Here is a 7,551-nt window from a genome sequence, read left to right as displayed (position 1 = left end):
TTTTGTGAACAATTTAAAGTTGTCACAAGCTCTTGTTGGGTAATTTGAGGATTTTGCACCAAAAGAGCTTGAAGAGCTTCTTGATCAAAATTGGACACACGGCCTCGACCACTCTTGTCATCTAACGAAAAATTTCCCTCGCGAAATTTCTCAAACCAACGCTGGCATTTTCTGGCACTAACTGCATCTTGACCAAGAGCACTACAGATGTTTTTTGCAGCCTCACTTGCTTTTCTTCCTAATTGGAACTCGTAAAGCATGCAGTGCCGAATATGCTCTTCATCCGCCAGCCATCTTCTTAGCCCTAGTTTTGCAACAAAAACCAAACCAAACACAAACTTTTTCAAGCAAAACTTGTTAATTGCACTTCACACATTCTGTAGATACCACGTGTTTGAAGGTTATGTCAATACAAGTCAACGCCAAGCAAGATTTTAAAAGAATGTTTAAAACGACATTAATTATTACTAGACCCGATATTTTGGCTACAGTGACTATCTTAAACATAGCACTCATTGATATTCATTTAAAAATTAATTTATCATTTGTCTTCATGAAGCCCTTTACTTCTGTGGTCCAAAACTGTACTCCTTTGAGAAGAGGAGGGAAAAGAATTTTCTTCTGTCCTCTGAATTTTGGCCCTGCTCGAGATAGAGAGTAAGATAAGCATAACCCTTGTTATGGGCAAATGCGAATAATTTAATAAGATAGCTAATAATTAAGAAGTTTCATTGGTAATATAAATGGAAATAAGATTGCATGTACAATGAATTACCATCACTTCTATTGAAAAGTAACAAGTACCTTTACTCCCTGGACAGGATGATAAAGTGAATCACCAATGAGTTGGCGATTTCAAGCACATTCGTGATAGAAAGAGGGTGGAGTAAGCAGATAAAACCAGCTAAGAAAGTAGCAATCTAGTGTAATTGAAGCAGAGGAGAGAGGAACACAGAGGCTCTGTGTTCAGAGTTCAAAGATACAAATAGGAATTGGGGTCAAAAATGGGTCATTTATCATTCTCTTTCTTTCAAGAGCAAAACAGACTCTACTCTGTACAATTTCCAGCACACTTTACCCACACATCTAGGAAATAGAAAACAAAACGTTTTTTTGTTCTTTTTTAAATCTAACAACCACAAAAACCTGATGTCCACAATTTAGCACATGTCCTTACCTAAAGATGGGGAAATTGTCTCTCCTGATAGACTAAAGATTCTACAACTTATGTTAGATCCCTCACAAAATGACAATTGGAAAAATTTCTAGGTATCCAGTTCATTCAGAATGCTATAACAAAATGCCAAATACTGGGTAGCTTATACACAGCAGAAATTTATTTTTCACTGAACGGAGGCTGGAAATATAAGATCAGAGTGCCTTTCTGGTCAGGTTCTGTGTCTGGTGAGGGCTTGCTTTCCGGTTCATAAGAGGCCTTTTTTTTTTTTTTCACTTGTAAATCACAGTGTGGATGGAGCAAAGGAGCTTTTTCGTGCCTCTAATATGCATTAATCCCATTCATAAGAGTTCTACACTCATGATCTAAATCACTTTCCAAAGTTTCACCTCTCAGTGCCATTACCTAGCCAGTTAGGTTTCAAAATACATTTGGGGAGGGGTGAGTATATTTCCCATAGCTCTAGTTTTAACTGGATATTGTTGACATGAGTGTCATTTTTTTTTGGTTTTTTACTTTTTTTATTTGTTTAAATATATCTTATTGATGTTTTACAGAGAGGAAGGGAGAGGGAGAGAGAGTTAGAAACATTGATGAGAGAGAGACATCAATCAGCTGTCTTCTGGACACCTCCTAGCGGGGATGTGCCTGCAACCAAGATACATGCCCTTGACCAGAATCGAACCTAGGACCCTTCAGTCTGCAGGCTGACGCTCTATCCACTGAGCCAAACCAGTTAGGTTTTGTTTTTTAGATTCCAAATCCTCTTCAATTAACTGATTAAGCTTATATATTAAAATACTCTCTCTTCTGGTAGCCTAAACTAAAATAGGCCATTAAAAACCTGAAGAAAATTCTTCAGCAGCCTTTTTTACCTAGCCATCTTACTACAAACACCTTTTACACATAAGTGACCTAGAATTTTAGAATTTGAACTCAACTTCAGAAGAAATATAAGAACTCATTGCACACTATAGCTTCTTCCTTGATCAGGTTTTAAAGGCCCATCTCTTTTGTATTAGGGCCACGGCTCTCACCCCAGAACATCGCGACGGTCTTACTGAATCAGTTCTAGGCATTCCACTCGATCTCATGGTTCTCATACACACATTCTTTACCACTGACCGAGGAAACACAACGTTTAAGCCCGTAGATTAACCTTTTATCATAATCCATATCCTTTCTCTCTCAATTGCTATTCTCCACTATAACACCCTGAATCCTGCCACCTATGGGCCTTACCAGAATAGGTTACTCAGTATTGTCTTACTCACTTAGGCAAGTTCATCTTGCTTAGGTTTATTACAGATTTTCATGAGAATGCTGACCTAATATTACTTTTTAATGGATCATGCCTCCATATTAAAACTAGAAGTTAATTTTAAAAAGCATGTGCTATAACTAATATAATACCATTCTATATCTGAGATAAAAATCAGAAATCATTAAACAAATTAAACAAATTAAAAAAGGCAGAAATCATTAAACAGATTAATCAATATCTATCTGAAGTCACAATAAATTACTCCAAGCATAGAAGTCTGCAGTGCTTTAAAAAAAAAACATTATAAAATAATAACGTTTAACCGCTGATTTAGAAAAGGAGGAATGGAAAAAAACTCTGGTTGAACTCTTCAGTCAGTTCATCTCTGATGCTCCCTAGATTGCTGCTTAATTGGCACCAAATTATTTCAAATGGATGTTAGCTAAATTTCTACATATCATATAATAGGCAACTTTGTTAGTTGTAAATCAACAAAATGGGAAAATATTAAAAAGACAACTATATTTATTTAAGTTATGTGAGACATCTCAAACACATTATTTTTAATTCTTAAAAAATAAAATAAAAGTAGTACATGGCCAGAAACCAAAGCCATAATGGGCATTTGAATGTCATCAGATGCAATTTGTCTAGCTTCCACCATCTATGGAATATGAATATGTTTTAACTATTATATATCTTTTTACCTTGGGCAGAAACATTTGTTTTCTGAAAAGGTTTGTTTTTCAGCATTGTTTAAAAAAAACCTAACTGCTTGATTTTGTATTTCCAAAACTGGAGCATTCTATCCTTTATATCAAGTGACTGAGTCACTCACTTTAAAGAAACCATTTTAGCCGAAACCGGTTTGGCTCAGTGGTAGAGCGTCGGTCTGTGGACTGAAAGGTCCCAGGTTCGATTCCGGTCAAGGGCATGTATATTGGTTGCGGGCACATCCCCGATAGGGGGTGTGCAAGTGGCAGCTGGTCGATGTTTCTCTCTCATCAATGTTTCTAGCTCTCTATCTCTCTCCATTCCTCTCGCTAAAAAATCAATAAAATATATTTTTTAATTAAAAAAATAAAGAAACCATTTTACAGATACCTTTACTAAACTGTAAAACATACACTGCATACTACTCACAAACAGACTACATCTCACTTACCACTCCCATCCTTCTGGAAAGGCTGAAATAGCGAATGGTATCTAAGTACAGAAATTGATAAGATTTTAGAAAATCTTGAAGTTTTCTGTATAATGATATCACCCTGGCTCTTATATTTATAGAGTCTACTCCTTCAGGTACACCTAGTCATTATCCCTCTATGAACCAATAACTGGAAGGCACATGCAGTTAGTGATTTTACCTCTGACACTGGACTCTCTCCTGCTGGACATACTAGTGGGCGTGGCAAAATATTGACAGAGACTCATGTACTACACCCAAACTCATCAACAACTTAAGGTTGTTTTCCCACAACATCTTACTATTCTGCTTTCTCATGATCTTCAATCATGATATTTCACATATTGAAAAAAAAAGAAAATAAAAACTACTTTTAAACACCATTGGAAGGCATCTTAGTAAGAACTGTTAGGAGAAAATACTATGGTGGCACTCCTGGGAATCAAAAAAGCAGTGTGGTTTCACATTTCAAAGTAAAAGGTACAAGTGGAAGTTTACTCTAACATGGGGCTTCAAACAGGAATCTCAGAGATTCTCTAGAAACACCCAATCTTTAGAAACTTTGCAGCTAAAATGCAGGATAGTGAAAAGATCCACTCCAAGACATTGAAACAAGACCTCTGTCTAATTGTGTGGTATTATTTTTATATGTTTGTTTATCAGTTTCTAAAAACCCCTGCGTGCAGTGTTTCCCAAAGTGTGGTACGCATACCCTCAGGGATACGGAAAGAGTTTGGTTGGGGTACATATTGCACCGGAGTTTGGTGGGGATATGCACTGCACCATGCTTAGCTGCGCCTAATTCTACATTCTCATGAGTATGAGGGGTACTCAGCGTTACAAAAATTATAGAAGGGGTACACATGTATCAGAAGTTTGGGAAACACTGCCTGCTTGTCACCAATTCATTTAAAAAGTAACCCTTTTTTTCTGATTTATTTCATCTTTATTATAATTTTTACATCAGAAGATACTCTAATTACATTCTTAGTTTATCTCAAATCCTCAATCTGAACTGACTGATAGATACATCATTTGTCACTAGACCTACAACATAAAACACTTTGGAAAATTTTAGCTTCATTGGATATGACAATATATAATTTCAGCCCATGGCATTTTCACTGGCACTTATATAGACAGATGCCATTAAAAAGTTAACCTGTCACTTTACTAGTATCCTTATCACCCCTATAAAAAGAATCAATTGCTATAATTTATTGAGCAGACAATAGATAATGTATAATTTTAATCCAACAAACTTTGTAGGAAAGTGAATTGGTGTCTTGCCTATTGAAATAAATTAGTAGAGACCCAAATATGCAGCCCAGTTTATGTAAGGCATTGGATCTGATCAACTGTTAACAAATTTTCCCCCCTAGGTTTCCCATGTGTCTCTTTCAGATACTACTCTTTTTTCTTATTTGCCTCGAACTAACAGTAATGCCTTTTAGGAATATCAATTCAAAAATTGTCTGTACACAGCAACCCTAATTCTATAAATCATCAAAGTTGAAATTCAGACTCAGATTTCAATTTTCAGATTGATACTTCCTTTCATTATTCCAGCCCTATAGGTGGAGAAATCATTTACTTGATGTTTATGTGAACAATAAAAGCAGTGCTCCCAGTGGAAGGAATCATACATATAGAAAGGACTGTAAAAAACATTACTGACTCTGGCAGATGATATAAATAGCAACTCTGTGCTACATGCAGTACACATTGGTTTCAACTAATTGGCATGGGCAGTGATAGACAATCCTGCTACTCTATGTTTTTTGTTGGTTAGTCCTGGTGATTTTGTGCCATTGCTAATATGTCGTGCTGTACTAGAGGTACAGTGATGAAGGAGGCAAAGTAGAGTATGCCATACATTACTTTATTTTTTAATATATTTTATTGATTTTTTTACAGAGAGGAAGAGAGAGGGATAGAGAGTTAGAAACATCGATGAGAGAGAATCTTCGATCAGTTGCCTCTTGCACATCCCCTACTGAGAATGTGCCCGCAACCAAGGTACATGTCTTTGACTGGAAATGAACATGGGGCCTTTCAGTCCGCAGACCGATGCTCTATCCACTGAGCCAAACCAGTCTCAGCCCTACATTTCTTTAAAGAAAAAGTTACTTGGTTATCTACAACTGACCACCACTGCCTATGGGACTTGTTATCCTGACCTGGGTTGGACAATAGGCTTTATCTTAGTTTTGACTGCTATAGCAAAAATATCACAAATAAATTAGTAAAAGAGTAAATACTTATTTCTTAGAGTTATAGAGGCTGGGTCCTAGGTCAAGATATCAACAAATTCAATAGCTGGTGAAAGCCTTCTTCCTGGATTATAGATGGTCCCTTCCTGCTGTATTCTCACATATTAGAGTAGGGGTGTCGAACTCAATCAGAGAAGGGGCCAAAATCTAAAATCCAGCCTAAATTGCGGGCCGAATGGTTTACTGAACAGTCATAAACTGTCATTGTGATGGAAACGCAGCGCAGTGCAGTGATGACAGAGCGGTGCGGGCCACATTGCAAGGCCTGGCGGGATGGATTTGGCCCGAGGGCCTTGTGTTTGACACATGTGTATTAGAGAAAGAAAGAGATCATCTATCTCCTCTCTCTTCTTACAAGAACTCTTGTTACCTGTAAATTTTGGAGATTAAGCCCTTATGTGAAATAGCATTGGCAAACATGCTCTCTCATGCAGTGGCTTTCTTGTTGTTTTCTTGATGGTTTCCTATGCTGTGCAGAAGCTTTTTTATTTCGATGTAGCCCCATTTGTTAATTATCTCCTTAATTTTTGTTGCCCTAGGACCTGTATCGGTAAAGATATTGCTACAATACATGTCTGATATTTTGCTGCCTGTGGAGTCTTCTAAGATTTTTATGGTTTATAGGGAACTCATACAACTTAACAAAAGGAAGATAAACAATCCAATCAAAAAATGGGCAAAGGACCTAAATAGACACTTTTCAAAATAGGACATACAGAAGGTCAAGTGACATATGCAAACATGCTCAAAGTCACTAGTAATCTGAGAGATGCAAATCAAAAAGACAATGAAGTATCACCTCACACCTGTCAGAATGGCTATCATCAACAAATCAACAAACAAGTGCTGGAGAGGAAGTGGAGAAAAAAGAATCCTCTTGCACTGCTGGTGGGAATGCAGACTGGTACAGCCACTGTGGAAAACAGTATGGAGTTACCTCAAAAAATTAAAAATGGAACTTCCATTTGACCCAGTAACTCCACTTCTAGGAATATACTCCAAGAAATCAGAAATGCCAATCAAATATATATATATCCCTATGTTCATAGCAGCACAATGTATAATAGCTAATATTTGGAAACAGCTTAAGTTTCTAAATATTAGCTATTTGGACCCATCAGCAGATGAATGTATTAAAAATACAGTGGTATACTGTTTTTTTTACTGTTCTACACAATGGAATACTACATTACTATAAAAAAGAAGGAACTCTTACTGAGAGGGCAGGGCGGGTGAGAGGGCAGGGTGGGGCGGGGCCAGCTCCCAGTAACTGGACCCTAGCCCTAACCCAACCAATCAGGTCAGCCAAGGTAGTGGCACCACCCTCCCTATAAAACCCATTGGTATGATAAATTCTTTCTCTTTCTCCCCAAGCCCTCACTGGTGTAAGTGGGACTGAGCTCGGACTAGTCCGAAATAAATACAGATTTTATGCAATTGCATCGGATTCAGCTCCCTGTTAGTCTTTGGGGTTTATGACATTTGTGCATTACATTACCATTTGCAACAGCATGGATGGACCTGGGGAGCATTATGCTAAGCGAAATAAACCAGTCAGAGAAAGATAGATATCACTCATTTGTGGAATATAATGAACAACATAAACTGATGAACAAAAATAGATCCAATGGCAAAAAAAAAAAAAAAAAAA

The sequence above is a fragment of the Pipistrellus kuhlii genome, unplaced genomic scaffold, assembly GCF_014108245.1.
Source record: "Pipistrellus kuhlii isolate mPipKuh1 unplaced genomic scaffold, mPipKuh1.p scaffold_m20_p_2, whole genome shotgun sequence".
NCBI classification, from domain to species: Eukaryota; Metazoa; Chordata; class Mammalia; order Chiroptera; family Vespertilionidae; genus Pipistrellus; species Pipistrellus kuhlii.
Note: the sequence above shows the minus strand (reverse complement) of the source record.